Raw genomic sequence first — 19,580 nt, forward strand, 5'->3', positions numbered from 1 at the left:
GTGCTTTATTACTTTCATACATTAATGGACCGTGTATTATGGGCAAGTTTGTTTTTTTAAATCAAAATTCGAGAGCTTGGTTTCATTAGGCTATGTAGAATTTCAGAAATTTTGAATTTCAAGCGTAACATGGACTAAAAGAATTTCTTAATGCTATTTAAAATAAAATTCATAACATGATTTAGTTCATGTTGTGAAGTTTACTTTATAGATTATATATTTCTAAAATATTATTTTGCAACAAATGTGTACCTTCCTACACACACACATAGATTGGCCGATTTAACGGAATGGTCAAGGGCGCACGTGCCCCTCCGAAAAGGAGGAGGCATTATATTACAATGGACAAAATATTTTCGTGCAATAATTTTCCAGTTATTAAGATAATAAAACAAAGGTTAGCACTAATACATTAATCGGGAGTAGATTTACTGGACCCTTAAATAAATTGTCAGTGGATATTGAATCGGGGGCTTGTTGGTTACGTTACAAGGCAATAACTGATTGACCCAGACGGAAGCATTCTACCCTGTTACAGTTTTGCTGGAGGAAATGAATTCTCAAGCTTATACATTTCTAAATATTGTTAATGCAAATAACGTAGAACTACTTCTTCTGCAAAATCATGTTATAGTCAATGCGTCCTGAGTTTGTTTCCGGGGGGAGGCACATTGTTAGTAGTTTGGATTACACTTTGAAAGCCCAGTCCCGATTAGTTTGTTTGGATACAAAATAACCATTGTAATTGTCTTTATGTGAACATATGGAAAGGTGTGCACGTTATATTTACAGAGTTACACCATATCTTATGCTTACAGCATATTTTGTGACCCTCCGAAAAAATCTAGATCCGGCTATGCACAAACTCACACACATAGGGGTAATACATAGTAGAATGAAGAAACTTGAACCTAGACTCTTAGCAACACAATAGTACGTTCTAAGGTAATTTTGTACTTTCCAAGATAAGATCCATTGCAAATTGTATGCAGCGTCACACATTTGCCATCACAACTCAACAATCAGCTCGTTATATAAACAGTATGTCCGGCTTAAAATCATAATAAAATAATAATTAATAACTTGTAAGTTTATTAAGATATTTCTGTACAGTGTTCTTCTACATTCACAATAACTAAAAAAGTTTTCTTACACACTTAATATATCTCGGTACGCAGTGGTCCGAAGTAGCGCGCTACTTGTAGCGACGCTACTGTAGGGAGCTACAAAATTTGTAGCTGTAGCTGCAGCGGCGCTACTTTTTGAAGATTGTAGCTGTAGCTGTAGCGAAGCTACAAAACTCCTGTAGTTGTAGCGAAAATTTCGCTACAGTTACATTTCTTCTCAGCATTTTGAGCCTTTGAGGTACATTTTGAATATGGCAACATCGCCCAAAAAAAATCGATAATAACTCTTTTACTTTTGCAGGAGGTTCATAATGTCAAAGTCTATTACATGGAAACACAGATCATCTAGATTATAAATATATTGATATCGCAGATTATAGATATCCACGTAATTTATTTCACTAGTATCTGAATACTAATTCTAATATTCAGAGAACTAACTGACATATTTAAATATATTCCGGCTAACAGCTACATTTTGTTGAGCACATACAGTGCAAAAACGAGCTATCCATTTTCCACTTCAATGACAAAACAATAGTGCTAGCAATCAATGGCTCAGTACGTTAACAGCATTGATCATTTGCAGTATGTAGGATCTCACTAGCAAGACATTATTGTTACAAGAACGATAGCCATGCACTTTCTGGAATTACAATTATTTTCATCATAATATTTGTTCACAAATTTTAAAATTACAACACGCTTAACACACTCGGGTTTACACATCACTTTCCTGAATATATTTTATGATGCTGTACAAAGTACGTACGAGTTTTTGACTTTCCTTAAGAAAATACAATTTTGTTTAGTTAATAGACAGTAGTTTCCAAATTTATGTATTTCCATACTTTTATGTCTCTTTTCTGTAACTTTTGCTAATCATGACAATGAGGATGAATTATTTATTTCGTATCTCTCTTATCTAAGAGTCGCTTTCTGTCACTTTTGGCTAATTGTGAGAGATAGGAACAATTATGAATGATGATGAGCAGTTTGGGGAATGGAGGAGCACGATGTTCCCATCCTCCAAACTAGGCGTCTTTCTTAGTTTTCGTTTGGAGTCCACATTATGCACAGATAAGGTAATTGAGACTGGATCCGAACCTCTATGTGCCTCCGCCGGGTATCGAACCTGGGTCCCTTTAGTTACAAGGTGATAAAACTTGTGTCTTCATGGAAACATTCCCAACAGGAAAACTTACGTAAAGCATCACTTCATCCGTTTCTCATTTATACCATAGAAGCATCCCCCAGCTATCCCCAAGGTTCGAGCAAACACCTCCCCTTCCCTTCCAAACCTAACATTTCGTTTAAGGACTAAAAAGAACAAATTGACAAATATCACGTTTTTATCTTATTCGCCTTTTGCACAACACGTGGCCAGCAGGAATATTTAAAAATAAAATGATAATTACAATGCATAGGTCACCCTCCAATTCATGCTCCTTTTCCCATTATTTCATTATTTAATTCTGCAAAGATGGTAAAACTGCTCCACACATTGTCTTTCAGTAGGCATAGCAAAATGGACCCTCGAAGAGCAGACGACGAAACAGCCACGGACCAGCGCGTATCTACATGGTGGATTGTGATTTGAGTGCCCTACTGGCCTCGGGCCTCACAACTTTGGATGTCTCGTTTTTTACTTTAAATTGGACGGACAGGAACCGAGAATGGACAGGGGTTATGTTTCTATGATATAGTTTTAAAAATTGTTGCACATAAACTTTTAGTGGAAATGTGAGTTATACTGCCCTCATATCAGTCTATTAAAGAAAATGAAATATTTATTCTCAAGAAATATAAATAATCATACAAAATTGTATTTGTGTGTAGTTGTAATCATTATGAGAATTATGACAATAAATAACAGATTATATTTTCCAGTAAGTGCAACTATCATACTAGAATTTTTAAATGGAGAATGTTTTACCGAATGAAGTTTACACACACACACACACACACACTCACCCCCCCCCCCACACACGCACGCACTATTTGCTTCCACCAGGTATCGAACCGGTGACACCTTGATTACAAGACGGCTACATTACCACTACGCCATCGGATAAGCCCATGAATACTTTCTAAAGATATTGAAAATAATAATAATAAAATGGAAAATTGCCGCTGTTCCATTATTTTACTGTAACAGACAGACAAAATGGCATATCGATATAAATGATATCGATTTAAATTAGCATTTTGTAGGTCTTAATTTTTTTTAAAAATAACTATTTAAATTTGATAGTTTGAGAGACATCCAAAGGTCGGACGGTTGTTCCGATCAAGTTACATTATGTTGCGTTGGACAATCAGCTCACCAAAATTTATCTTTGTAGCTCTGGTAGTTTCCGAAACACTGATACCTGACACGGACAGACGGATATAACTGGCGTAAGATTACTCGTTACTAAATACGTCAAATTAATTGATTAATTTATTTATTTCTTATTTATCTTCAGGGGGTTTAATTAATAGTTCATTTGTTATAAGTGGAGAATATATTAAATCTATTGATTATGGATGGAGTGAATTGATTGGTAAGTCCACTTTATGCACAGTATGGCTAATCGGGACTGGATCTACACTTTAAAGTTGGATCCGAACTACTATGTGCCTCCACCGGGAATCGAACCCGGGACCCCTTGATTACAAGGCGACGTCGCTACCACTGCGCCATCAAATGAAGAAATTACATTTGCACTCGTACACCATAAAATTGTGATTGGTTGATGATTCGCAATTAATTAATGAAATTGTGATAACACAAAACAAAATATCTTAAAGACTGAAATTCATAAAAGTGACTTACCTTCGCGTATTATTCAATCGTGTTGTGTCAAATGAACGTCTTCCACTCCTGAAGCACTTGTACCTGTTCAGCTGTTCACTCGAAAAAGACTCCTGAGTTTCCCCATAGCTGTCCTTTTATCACCAACTATATTCAATACAACACAATGCAAAAATAAACCTATTGTCTGCTCGGAAAGGTACACCATTAGACTTGGGATCCAAATGTTTCCATTTTCACACATTGGCTAATGAGACTATTTTCCGGACATATTCTAACAATAACTTGCATTTCTTGAATTCATTTGCACGTGTCAATTTATTATTTATGAACACATTTTGTGCAGGACCACTTACTTACCTGCGTGTGGTCCGAAGGTTCTTGGAAAGGTTCTGGGAGGAAGGGGGGGATATGATGACTACTCCCCATTAGCGCCTGCTCCTTGTCGTAGGGGTACTATTCTCGCTTTGTAATGTAACAGGTTTAATCTGCGCGGTTTGCAGTGGTTCGCATCTCACTTAAAATTGCATGTCCAGTTCTGATTAACCTATCTAAACAGTAAAAGTTGAAATTAAAACAACTTCGATTTCTTTCAATCGTACAAATAGTGATAATAATCTTTACCTGACGATACGGGGTCAACTTTATCACACAATGCGAGAACAACAACGTGTTCTGACATCAGACGTGGAATGACTGCATTGTTAGGTTCGGTCTGATAACTTTGGTTCTTTTAGCATAAATACACTGCAAATGTATTACTTATGCTAAGAGAAATAAACCTAACAAGCGTAACCTAACAATGAAAGCTTTGCACGGTGTTCTCTTGTTGTCCTATAGGGAGACCTGACGATGCGACTGACATATACGAAGCCAAGATAAAATAACATCTTCTCAGCGGGAGCGGCTGTACGAGGAGCGAGGAACCAATGGTGTACTGGATAACGCGAAGGTTTTCCCACGTTACCTCATACGAAAACGTGCTCATGTGATGAGATATTGATATAATTATTATACTAGCAAAGTATTTTCCAATTTCGGCGACTTAGCTAGTGGAATAGGAATTCCGAACAGTAGGCAAGCGAAGAGTTAATAGACAGTTACCAAAATGTAAATTTTCGTAGATGGTAATGGTATAATTACCGACAACTTGCATAAAGAAAAACGAATAATACATTCGAGACTTTCTGTGGGAATAATAGTTTTAAAACATGGGAACTGTGCTGTTGAAATGAAATGGAGAACTTCATTAAAATTGCAGCAAGGGGTTATTCTGGTTTACAGGTTACATCGTCCCTATTACCTCGCAAGATCTATAAAGTAAATTGATAACAAGAAATGCATTTTCATGCATTTGTGTAGATGTGCATGTATGTGTGTGTCTGTATGCGCGCGTGAAAGTGTGCGTATATAAGTATGTGAAGATCACGGGTAAGAATGAAAGCTAAAATAGTTATATTAACAATACTATGTTGTGAAAATCCGCCTGAGAAGTCTAAACAGGCCCTCCCAATAAAGACAATTTGGAAGAAATGCAGATATTCTCATCAGCTACTTTGAAAAGTGAATACTTCCCGAATTTCCGATGAATCAGTTCCTCTATTTGTTTTATGCTCGTGCATACTCACCTTCGTAATAACTGGAAGGAGCGAGAAAACGAACAGATCAGTTCTGAATATATTATTGGATACTTTCAATGTCTGGCCCTGCGTAATTATTTCAGAACAAGTCTTTAAGAACGCTTCCATTATCACGACGATGATACGATAATTTTGCTGTGCTAATTTGACACAACAACCTTCCTAACCTTCTGGATTTTAGTACCTATTTGACTCACATACAGTAGTTTGAAAAGTATTTTGTAATACGTTCTGAATAACTTTTGTCCAATAGTGCCTACCTTCAAAACGCTATTTCCAACAAGGTACGTCAGAATAGCGCAATATCATACCAGTAAGTATGACATGGTGTTGAAAATGAAAATCAATAAACAAAACTACTTTCTTAGGAACTCAGAAACGATTTTAAAAGGAAACTATGAAATCACTATAAACCAGTTTCGGCAACTGGGTGCCAAAACTGACGGAGGAGGAAGGGCTTAGACCCAGGCTATAGTGAGGGGCAAAAATAACAAAAAGTGGAGAGGCAACTGCCCCACCTCCACGCCTCCCTCATCGCCGCCACTGCTATGAATGTACTATATACATTTGTCGTTATTCTGGTGTAGCTGCAGAGGAAAGTTCGAAACAGTTATCTTTGAGGGGGATCAGTGGTTGTTGATTCATATCTAACTTTTATTTAACCATTGTTTTGCCCTTTTATGGAATGTGCTCTCTTTTTAAGTATTAATTAATTTGTGTAGTTATTGTATCATATACATACAGGGGCGCCGACTTGTCAAAATTATTGGGGGGGGGGGGTTCTGATCACTGAAATAAATGAATGAAAAAATAAAAAAAAATACGTCTTCGTATAGGAGTTTTTAAGCAGCTATTATATTCCTCATGCAAATGAAATGTAACATGAAAAACGTTTAGAAAATGTTTCAAAGTCTCTTGATGTCTTTTGTGTCTGCTCATTGTTTTTTTTTTAGATAATTAACATTTTTATTGAAAAGTATGTATTTACATTACGAGGCCAACCTAACAGTTTTATGCCGGCCTCGGTAGCCGAACGTGTTTGGTGGTCGACTCAACTCGCTTTGATCCAGAGGTCTCGGGTTCGAGTCCCGGCGAGGGCATGGGTGTGTTTTAATGTCCGCAACAGACATGTGACGGGTTGAAAATAACCTTAGTGTTGACGTACCCATAAAATAACGAATATTTACAATATTTAACAGTTTTATTTAATTATTTACATAAATGCTAACACAAATCGCAGGAAAATAGGTTTACTTTTTTGTTCTTGCTACAATATTTTACTTTTTTAATTTAATTTTGCAATAATAAAAAAATAGCATGTACACCAAAATATAAAGTGACATACACAACAAAAACATATGAACTTGATTTAAAAATAAAGCAAAAGTTGCTCTACGCACTGGGTTATTTTTTTATAAACTCATTAATCAGGGGTCTCAGGTCCAAATTATCAAGCACAGTTTGATGTATGTGGAGTACCGCTAAGCTGCTTAGTCTCTTCTGCCCCATTGTAGATCTCAAATATGTCTTTAGTCGGCGAATAGCACTGAATGATCTTTCGGCTGTGGCTGTCGTCACTGGCACAGTGCGGAGGACCATCATGAATTTGGCAACTTCAGGCAGAAGCTCCTGGAGGGTGCTGTCTTCCAAAAGAAACTTCCTTATGTCACGCATGGTAGTTAGAACCACTTTCTTCTGTTTGGCGATATCACCAAGCATGGACAGGTGTAAGGAGAGCCTATCGGCATCCAAACCTTGGCGAAAGAATTCTCGCGTTTGCTGAAAGTTTGTTGTGCAACTGTTCACAGCTGAGATGCATTCTTGCTCTACGGCTGTTACTTTTTGTAGTCCTGTAGATTCATGTCCTTGTTTAACACATGATTTTGCTGTGTCACAGACGTCAGTGTATATTGATTTATAATGCTATTTTGGAGTGTAAAACTTGTGAGTTTTGGCAGCATCAGGATTTTCAAGTCTCTTAGGGACGTGACGTTGCCGGGGCAATTCTGGCTCATCAACGAGGCTGGGTTTGCCCTCCGTGCATTTCTGCCAGAACTGCTCAAAACCCATTCGCTTTTCTTGAAAGATGTCAGTCAAGTATTTTAGTTTTGATTCCACTTCTGTGGCACCAATGCGTGGAGACTGAATCTTACAGTTTACCTCTTCTATTGGACCCATCACATGGCAGTAGAGGGAGAGGAAGAAAAATGTCTTGAAGTGAAGCATTGTCTCCAGGTATACAGCACATTTTGATGCTGCGTCAGTAGAATCTTCTTCAGAAAATTTCTCAAAATAATTGAGAAGGTTTTCATAGTTCCTTAAGATCTGTTGCATACTGGAGGCTCTCAACGTCCACCGACGAGGGCAAAGTGGTCGCAGTCCAGTATGGCCAGCCTTCTCATTCACATCAAAAATATTCCTAAATATTTGCATTATTTTAGGGGATTCCCAAACAGTCTTTAACAAGTCGTTGGCTAAATTAATTATGTCTCTGATTAATATATGTATAATAGTAAATAATAATTATATACTTAGTATATAGTAATACTTCATGTGGAATGTCCATTTTTGCAGTTTTCCGGGTGCTGTGCTCGTTCTGTTGATGATTGTGGGTACTACTTGACGGAGTATTCTATACGTGCCGAGATGTCGAAATGTCCATGGAAAAAGCAGCAAAAGGATTGGCGAACTTGGAAAGAACATGGAATGTCCCAACATTAAAACGCCGTTTTCTCGAAAACTCGTTTTTGTGACATTCCTTCTTTTTCCCCTTACCCTTCATATTGTTCATTTTTCTCGTAAATTCTTATGCAAACAAAATAATTTCGGAAAATAATGAAAGTACAAAGGAGGGAAGATAACCTTTTGAGGGTGAAATAGTCCCATGGGTTTGTGTGGAGAGGGGAGATCGAATTTTGTGAATTGCTATTGACGTTTTGGAAAATTCCTGCGAAGACTATAATGCAGTAATGCATGTCATTTTAAATTTTAATTTGAATCTCCTGAATTGTTTGTAGTCAGTAGGCAGTGGCATGCCTGGGTAATTGATGAAGGCCATCGTCCCCTGATTAATGCAGTTTTCCTAAAATATATATACAGGGTGGCTCAATAAGTCACTTAACACCCTCAGTACAAGGCCACTGCGGCATGGAATTTGAAATTGGCGATGACCAATCGTTATCTGGCCAACGGGGGACCACATTGACGCCACCCACACGGTCGGCAGCCACCTTGATGTCCGTCATCTTGAATTCAACTTCAGAATTTTAAATGGGAAGGGGGTCGTGCGACATATCAAAATGGGCTAGAATTTCACGAGAAATGCAATGGTGAAGGTTTTTTCGACATATCTTTAACCAGTAAAAAGTTATGACTGAATTCTTGTACCAATTTGCTCCTTTTCGAGGTGTTAGAAAAATGCCTTAAAATTTGTTTAGCGCTTCGGTAATGCATCGAGATCAAAGTGACGTCTATGGAGATACGTTCGCATGCCATTGCACATTATTTTAATCGGATACATCCATGAAGAGCTGTGCATTATGAATGGTTGTCGCGAACAATTTACAGTGTGACGCTTCCATTAAATTAAAAGTCCTTCACAGTGACAAGGCTAATGTTTATGTTCATAAGGAAGTTCATAAACAGAATATTCGATGATTTTTATCTGATAACCCATTTTCGACAGATCAAAGCTGAATGGTTAGTGTTGGTAAGTTAATGGTGTGGCGTGCTGTGTGGAACACGATTGGTTAGTCAATTTTCCATCAACGGAACCTTAAATGCTTAGAGCTACTTGGATTTGTTAAATAAACAGTTTTTTTCATCCTTGCTTATGGAAGAAGGTACTTTTTACAGAGTTTTTTCAATAGAGAAGAACACCAGAACACTTATGGGAACGTTATGAACCAGTTTTTGTCCAAAGTTAGTTCAGATGACAAGGGTCACATATTCTGTTTATGAACTTCCTTATGACTAACTAACTAACTAACTCTCTAGCCTTCTTAAACCCGAAGGTTCATGGCTGCAGCAACACAGGCCTTCCATGTTTCCCTATTTTGAGCAAGTTCTATATACTCTTTTCCATCCCTACCGATTTCCCTTAGGTCCATCTCAACGTTGTCCCTCCATCTTCGTCTTGGCCTTCCTACAGGTCTCTTACCATCAGGTTTCCCAACAAGAATCCTGTAAACTCCTCTTTCCTCTCCCATTCGTGCCACATGGCCTGCCCACCTAAGTCTTCTTGATTTAATTATTCTAATAATATCTGGACATGAATACAAATTATGTAGTTCTAAATTATGTAACCTTCTCCACTCACCTGTCTCCTCATCCCTTTTAGGTCCAAAGATTTTCCTAAGGATCTTATTTTCAAATACTCTCAATTTATGTTCCTCTTTCAATGTAAGGGACCAAGTTTCACATCCATATAATACTACAGGCAAAATTACTGTTTTGTATATTTTAACTTTTAGTTTCTTAGATATTAAACGAGAAGACAAAAGTTTATGAAGAGAGAAGTAACATGCATTTCCTGAATTAAGCCTACTTTTTATTTCCTCTTTAATATAATTTTCATTTGTTAATATTACTCCTAAGTATTTGAATTTGGAAACTGGTTCAAACGAGTTGTTATCAATAATTAGATTTTGATTATTACCTAACACTTGGTTTCGGCCTGTAAGCATATATTTAGTTTTCTCTTTGTTAACTTCCAAACCTATCTCTTTAGCAGTTTTGAAAAATATTTTAGCATTATTCTTAATTGTATTCACATCATCCCCCAGTAAGTCTACATCATCTGCATATGCTAACAACTGAGTCACACCATTTAATTTTAGTCCTTCTTTAGTTTCTTTTACCTTCCTAACAGCATATTCTAAGGCAAAATTAAAGAGCAATGGAGATAATGCATCCTTATGAACTTCCTTATGAACATAAACATTAGCCTTGTCACTGTGAAGGACTTTTAATTCAATGGAAGCGTCGCACTGTAAATTGTTCGCGAAAACCATTCATAATGCACAGCTCTTCATGGATGTATCCGATTAAAATAATGTGCAATGGCATGCGAACGTCTCTCCATAGACGTCACTTTGATCTCGATGCATTACCGAAGCGTTAAGGGAAGGAGGGACAATTTCCCCTAGGTCTTTCTCGCTGGGGCAGCTGCTGATCACTGTTGCCAACTTTGCTCTTTTGGAGCCAGATCTGGCTCTTTCGTGCACTCGTTTGACTGTGAACTGTGGCACCCGCTCTCTGCCCCACCATGATGCCACCACTGGCTCCGGCTCATAAATACCAACTTTTGCCATGAGTGTACATTTTGCACGTGACGTGATATTCGTATAGCTATAGGCTGCGTCACCCATCTCTTCTTTCCCCCCCATGGATTTTTATATATAGCGCTGTGGCTAAGATGAAGATGACAATTTTGTTATCCGGGAACCCTTTATTTTCGATTTTATATTAACATCATTGGATTATTGAGGTGAGGCCGCCAAATCTAGGCGGTGAAAACTATGAATAAATTGCCATCACTTTAAAGCTAACGGTAATAGCAGCACCCCCACCCCTCTCTCTGACAATTAAAATTACCCTAGTAGGCACTTTATGCAGCCTTCGTTAATCTAGCTCCTTGAAAGTCCTCTTTAGCTATATTAATGGTGAAATTTAGCTCTATTATGCACATCAGGTTTGGCAACACTGCCAGGATGGCCGTAGGAGGCAAGGAGAAATGCACTAGACTTATGGGACCGTTTTTTTATTCGTTCTCTCGGGAATATCAAACATCCGATGACGTAGAAAAGTACATGGACGGAAAAAGGACACGTTGAACTATGTCATAGTAGTAGGAAAAGTCGCTACTCCCATTTGATGAGCCGTAACTTGAAGTTGAAGTTGATGTCCCATAAGGAATACATGGGATTCGGTAAATACTAATTCATCATATTTTTCAAAAATCGTGTAAGGCTTAATAATCAACTTAGGAAAACGCTTCCACTTGCCACATGTGGAGAAATTCATACTCTTCATTTCTGGCGGAGATCTTTTTAGTAGCATTGCTCATTCCGACGATTTTGGAATAAATGCATGCCTGGTGCGTAATTGTCCCTCTTCGCTTTAAACAAATTTTAAGGCATTTTTCTAACACCTCGAAAAGGAGCAAATTGGTACAAGAATTCAGTCATAACTTTTTACTGGTTAAAGATACGTCGAAAAACCCTTCACCATTGCATTTCTCGTGAAATTCTAGCCCATTTTGATATGTCGCACGACCCCCTTCCCATTTAAAATTCTGAAGTTGAATTCAAGATGGTGGACATCAAGATGGCTGCCGACCGTGTGGGTGGCGTCAATGTGGTCCCCCCTTGGCCAGATAACGATTGGTCATCGCCAATTTCAAATTCCATGCCGCAGTGGCCTTGTACTGAGGGTGTTAAGTGACTTATTGAGCCACCCTGTAGAGAGAAATTGAAGAACGTAGGATACACGAAAAGACGTTATAATACAGAACGAGCATTGTCGGATATAGCGGGAGGGGCACGGATACACTTGCCTCTCCCAAAAGGGATGAATAACTATCATAAGAAAACATTGATAGCATTATATTACAAACAGAAGAAATATTTGGGCAATCCTTTTTGCAGATGGAATTCAAGAGACACTAGCACAAGTGCCTTAATCGGGACTAGATTAATTAGACACCCGAAATCGAACCCGGGACATGCTAATTAATAGGCAAAATCGTTAACTGATTAACTGATGGGATCATGATAATATTTTATATCAAATATGTCGGAAGCTTACGACAGTTTCCCCTGAGAAAATGAAATCTCAAGCTCGCATTATTTTCAGTAAATTATTGTCAATAAAAACAACGTAGAATTACTTCTATTACAAATAAAGATACTAATTCTACCTCATAATTAAAGGGTCCTGGATTCATTTCCTGACGGAGATACATTGTACAGTGGTTCAGTTACCTTTAAGATGCAATCTCGGTTAGTGTATCTGAAAACAATTTCGGCTGAAAACGAACCCTTGTATTTATTTTGACGTTAACATTTTATACACACAACACATATAAGTGTCTTTATTAATATCTAGTATATATGTATATTAAATTTCCAATCTTAGTCTTGTAAGCATAGCAGCATATTCTGTGCCTCTCCTACGGAAAAAAGTTGTAGATCAGCTTATGAGAACGATTGGTATATGAAGAAGTTAAAACCACTCCTCTTGTCATGTCCCAAGTTTCCAAATTCCAGGACGCATTGCAACAAATAGTGTCCATTTTGTGACCATGGACGGGTAAAACTAAATGTGGAAGTAAAGTTTTTTTTTTTCAGATAACTGTTCTACATATTAGGATTTCAGGCAATGCAAGCAAAAAATGTAGAATCAAAATATCGTAATAGACATGTATGGGAAAGATGGTGAATCGGAGAAAAGGGGAAAAGTATTTGTGGGTGAAAGGTTCAAATTCTGGCCTGGGGATGGATGTTCCTTTGTGAGTGTCCCTTCATAAATAAGCACAATTTCAATTGAAATAAAACTATCAGGAAACAAATGTAAAATAAGCAAATAGATTTAAATAAAATATTTGCATGTATGAAGTTTAAAAAGAGTGAAGAAATGAGAAGAGGGAATGTAGTTTGTCGAAAACACCCTTTGAACTAAATGAATAGTGAAATAAATGATGCCAGTTCAATTATTGCGTTATCTTGTATAACACTGAAAACTACCAATTACAGATCTGGAGAAACTATTTCTTCATAAATTACAACTTTGACTTTCTATTAGCAGCATCGTCTGCAAATGTACAGAATAGTAAGCTTACCAAGTAGAGTTACCACAAGTTTGGGGCGTCCTGTATGTATATACATACTCGCGCACTTTTGTCTTGTGGGCTCGCATTCCTGACCTTCGGCCAACTCACGTTTTAAATACTACACATAAAACTAAAAATAATATTGTTGGCAAATATTCATGAATTACCAAATTTAATTGTTTATTGTGTACCTAGGTAGAAATAAGTCGTCGACTGGTTGAGCAACTGAATTTTTCTAGTGGATTCATAACTGTAGACAATCGACACACTAAATGTTTGCCACAAACTGTATAGCTATAATGATATGAGATGACAGATTTATTCGACGGTCATCTACGAACAAGTAAATTAATGCTGAATTTCGGAGAGGAACGGCATGTAAAGTAGTCCGGCTTCCTCTAGCTGAGCCAGTACGCCTCTGCATTTTATCGCAGACATAGTCGTATGATGTTACTGGGAACCAGATTTCTTTTTGAAAATATATTTTTTAGTGAGCGACACCATCTGTTGAATTTCTAGTATTGCAGGGTGGCCACGAATTAAGGAGGCACCTTTTGATCATCAATTACGTTTTACAATGAGACCATATTTATAATATTGACAACTTTTTATTTTCTGAAGATAGTAACTTAGACATCATAATGACAATTGTATATGTTTTCAACATAATGATCAATTTGAGCTTTATTTAAGTCACTGCAAGCTTGGAGACATAATTGGCTTTCGTTCAAATGTTCGTGGTCTGAAACACTTTCAGTTGCATCAAATAACTTGTTGATTCTTGAGATAGTGTCACGTGTAGGTGCTGGAGGTTCACATTTCTGCGTTATTTCTCGCTGAACTTCTGCTGACACATTATTGGTAATGGAAAATGAATGTACACATTTGACACGCTGCTCAATACTTGGGCGACTTATCTGCCATTCTAAACAACATCCATTTCTTCAGCGATGTCGGTTAGGTTTTACATACCTGTAAATAAAGATAAAAATAATACTAGCTGAATTAAGGGACAATATCCAACTCTTATATATATTAGGTCTTAAATTGACATGTGAATTCTGGTGGGCAATTGATGACGGGAATTTTAGTTAACGGGGATTCAGCATTACATTTTCGGGTGGAGGACATCCAACTCTTGTGTATTAGTATTACATGTTAGAGTGTTGCAGAAATTCTGAAGTGGAGATTGAGAATTTATTATTTAGAGAGGCTAATGTCGAAAGTATAAAATTGGAGTGCAAATTTTGGTGGGAGGATTGAGTGATAAATTTGAGGTGGGGGAGAGAATGATGTGTACTAAGTGTAGTTCACAGTAACACCTTGCACATTACTCGATAAAAAAGAAAAATAAGTAAAGTCAGATTCGAATTTCGAATTTCTTTTAGCAGGGCAATTTTACTTTAGCAAGTGAAATTTGTACTTAAGAAAAAGCTCATGTAATTATTGCTATGGACTGCTGAAATAATTTGCTTTACTTACCCAAGCGGAAGGGGCAAGTTATTTGAAGGAGGTGCCTTTAACAAATATATTCTCGCCAAGCCATTAGAAATTTCTAGCTAAGGTTCTGTATATGTCCCGTGAAACAATAATTGAATCTGACACACGAACAAGTCATTTAGGGTTAACAGACAACTTCAGCACGTTATTTGGTTTGCCCAGGTTGGAATTTCTATCTGAAGTTTGCAATTCGTGTTAAATATTCAAAATGTGTTTTTTACAAATCTTATTCTCCACACACAAACACTGTTTAAATGCATATTTATTATTTACGTCATAAGATTTGAGATTAACTTAAGTATTTAACAAATTAATGTGCTAGCTTTCCGTTATTTCGAAAATATGAACAATGGAAAAAAAATATGGACGGTTTAAGAGCATATTTGGTTTGATGTGGTTTGATTTGGTGTTTTAAGTCCACTTTATGCACAGTAAGGCTAATCGGGACTGGACCTACAGTTTAAAGTGGGATCCGAACTACTTGTGCCTCCACTTAAGAGCCTATTGTATTCAAATTAAAATTAATTATTACGTAAGGCTCTTTATCACATGTAATTTTTATTTGTTATTTGTTTGTTGTTCTTGTTCTACTGCTATACATTCCAATGTAAAATGGATAAAGCTGTATTTGGAATTCTTGTTAAATAAATAAATAAATAAATATTCATCCAAACTGTTTTGGTCGATTATGATAAACGATTTTGGGGGTAATGCGTCCACGGTTATGTAGGGGATAGACATCCCTGTTGAGGGGGAGGGACAGATCAAGTACAGTGTTAAGTAAAGCTAAAGAAAAGTTTCTTTCAGTAGACAAGCTGTTGAAATAAAAAAAAACTTATGGGGATTATGTCATGATTGATCGGCGTTTCGCTTGCTTTTGGGGGGGACGCGCCATTGGCCTTGGGAGAGGATGGGCTACCCTGTCGCGCGCCCCTGAGTTCTACAACAAAACAAACTCTATTAACGGTAACGTTACAATTTTAGAACCCCATTCTAGGCAGTCAATTAATGCTTTTCAGCTACTCCTTTCACGGCAGAAGGCGACACGTGTGAACAGAACACCTTCACACAGGTGGAACCGAGAGGGAAGCTTTGTTGTACGTCACGGCCGTTAATGGCTGGCTCCTACTGTGCCCCATGTGCCTGAAACCACCAATTACGAACAATAGATATTTTTAAATGAGACACCACGCAGGATGACATTATGTCCATAGGTATGACGGTATATCACAATTCACAAAAGGAAATGATGGAAGAAATACGTGTATATTGCTTCAAGACAAATTCTTTAGTTCGAGTTAGTAGCATGGTGCGAAGAGGTAAATGAAATACTAGCAATGGAAGAAAATGAACAAATATTATTCCCAGGAGGGAAAACCCGCTTCTCATTGTCTGCCTATTCAGTTTCCCACGAAATATTCCTAGCTTCTCCTACACACGTTCAACTAATTTTCAACAATCACAATTATTTGTGAAAACGATGGTTTATTTTCCACACAGCTATTTGCCCTTTAAGAGTTAAATTACTTGTGAGTAACAGACATTGGTACATATCCGTCTTAGCCTATTTCTTCCCTTTCGCTCTGAATCGTTGGTCACATATGTTAACCCCCAGAGCCAGGGGTTGCGCCATGGGGTGCGAAGAGGTGCTTGCAAACCGCTTGATTTTCTTCCGCACCCCTTCAGCATCCCTTTTTTGTAACCAATTTTTATCCGAAAATACTGTTAACTCTTCACAGAAAACTTTGGAATAAACAAAAAAAGTAGCCTCTAGATACCAAACATTTGTTTCATAATCATAAATGGCATGATTATTGACCACTACTATATGCTCTTTAGTATCGTGGGTATTTGCTTTTTGCTTATCGTTACCAAAGAATTTGTTCAAAATAAGCACATTTAGTAAATGCTATTATTTCTTTCGTTTAGTTACCATAACGTGTATTGTTAATTCAACCGAAAATACATACGTCGTTTACAGTGTCACGTCTCTCTATGACACCAAAACCATATCGTCATACAAAGCGCAGAATTTTCGGTACTGAAGATAGACAACCATTATTGTACACTACAGAAAAAGCTATTTAGAACCAGGAAAGAAAAATGAAAAATGTTTCTGGTGAATTTAGCAAATTTCCATAGAAGCCTACTGAAAGTTCATTGGTATTTGATGTAGTGGCTAAAGCATATATGCGCTTTATTTTTACATTGTTTTCAACATCGCACCCCCTAAATTTCATTTCACATCCCAACAGCACACCTAGATGATTGATTCTGGAGCCACCGCTGCCCAGAGCTAAAAATATACAAAAACTTATAAAATTAATTAAATTAATGTAAAATTAATATCTTTGAGCGTCATCCATGCCTAATTTTCGTGTATAAAATGTTATAAAGGTCTGTTCCTTGGATGCCTTTTAACGTGCCGGAAAAGAAATGAGGAACAAGGAATATCAATGGCAAGATAAATTGTAATTAATATTTACGAATATCGGAATAAAGTTCACGCACTTTCATGCACACAACAGTGAAATAAATTAAATTGGATTTAAGCGTGTGTTGCGCAAAAAAATACAGCAATAAAGCACATCCTAAATTTGATTTTATACATTCGATGCCAGTGATAGAAGATGTGGTTACAGAAAATAGCGAAGAATTAAATTATATTGTTCATAATTGAATTGAATACACTTGAATTTATTTATTTATTTTTAAATCATATTGTGAGATTGTAACTGAAAGAAGTGTTGTTTATTTGTTGAAGGTTAATGATCACGTCATGGGCTTGTAATGCATGTGAATATCTAGATTAAAATTGACGTCTTATTAGTAAAATTTTAAACACATATTGATCGAGTGATTCTGTTTTTTTAACGTTTACTTTATTTATCACCCGTTTCTTCAACTCTTTGGTTAATTGCGACAATGGTGATGTATGGTGATTTGATGAAATGAATAAAGGGCCTACTCAAACATCCATGGACAGAATAACCCCAGCTCCTGCTCCAAAGAGGATTATACTGTGAGTGCAGACGCCAGAGTCTCGTTTGCTTGCATGAGACGAATCTTGTCTACATAGGTATAAGTGAGGACAAAATTATGGGAAAAAATGGGTGGAATCTATCAGAAAAACACTAGTGCAGTTGAATCGTTTATTTCAGAAACCTCCTATCTCTAAAAATAACGTTTTTGAGAAAACAACAAAAAACATGTGCTATTGTCTCACAAAATATTTCAGCGCAGTAAAACAAATTGGTCAAAATGAAGTCTCATTGTCCAAACACATTTACGGGGTTTTTGAGTGTTTCCGATATTTAGTAGTGGCGGAATAATTATTTTTCTAATTTTCACATAGAGAGGTTCTGCGAGAAATCGTCTTTGTACATTTGTTTAGCGCCATTATCTGCGCGATTAGTTATTATCTTGTATTTGGAGGGGAAAATCGAAACAAATCACGAATAACACTTGTTTTTTATATTCATGAAATAGATGGCATGAATGAGACATACTAAAGCCAGATTATTTTTTATTTCAGTTTTGAAAGTCATCCCAAAATGAAACTTACACCACTTAACACTTAACTTATCTGTGCTTACACCAAACAGAGTCTGCATTTAACTATGCAAAATACTATATTAGCCCTAACAATTGAACATACACATGTACGAGGGTTGCTATTTATGTATCCGGAATAACGAACAAAAAAATATGTATCATTGAAAATGGTTTTATTGTTATTCAAAATATTCTCCTTGATAATCTATGCACTTTTGCATACGTTTGAACCAATTCTCATAGCACTTTGTCCATTCCGATTGAGGTATCTCGAAAACATGCCTTTTGAACGCATCAATCGCTTCTTCTGGCGTCGAAAATCGTTGACCACGTAGCTTATGCTTCACGAACGGAACAAAAAGAAATCATTGGGTGCTAAATCAGGGCTATACGGCGGATGACCCATCAATTCAATGTTTTCACTGGTCAAATACTGAGTTGGTTTGACCGATGTGTGACAACTCGCATTGTCATGGTGAAGAATGATCCTGCGTCGCTGGTTGTTTTTTTCTGATTTCCCCAAAGACTTCTGGCAAACAAATGATTGTGTACCATTCAGAATTGACGGTTCTACGATTCTCTAGTGGCACTGTAGCCACATGTCAATTTTTCCCCCCCCAAAAACAGGCGACCATTTGCTTCAAAGTTCATCTTGAACGAACAACTTTTGTTGGGTTTGGCTCATCTTGGAACACTCACACCGTCGACTTCTGTTTGCTTTCGGGCTCATATGCATAGATCCAAGATTCGTCACCTGTGTAGATGTTATACACGGCTTTTGAAGCACCACGATTGTATTTTGTATTTACACCAATCGACACGAGCCTTTTCTGAGCGATTGGCAAATTATGCAGGATCCAACGTGAACAAATCTTCTTCACGACTAAATGTTCATGCAATATCTTATGTATGCTAGTCATACTAATGCCCAGGGATTCCTCAATCTCACGATATGTCACATGACGATCTTGCATTATCAGTTCTCGCACAGCATCAATGTTTTCTGGCACAACAACAGATTTTGGACGGCCTTCTTTAGATTCGTCCGTGAGCGAACGACGGCCACGATTGAATTCACTAAACCAGTGATATGCAGTCCTTTTAGATGGTGCTTCATCGCCAAAAGTTGA

The sequence above is a fragment of the Lepisma saccharinum genome, unplaced genomic scaffold (genome assembly GCF_977018435.1).
Source record: "Lepisma saccharinum unplaced genomic scaffold, izLepSacc3.1 HAP1_SCAFFOLD_142, whole genome shotgun sequence".
In the NCBI taxonomy this organism is placed as follows: Eukaryota; Metazoa; Arthropoda; class Insecta; order Zygentoma; family Lepismatidae; genus Lepisma; species Lepisma saccharinum.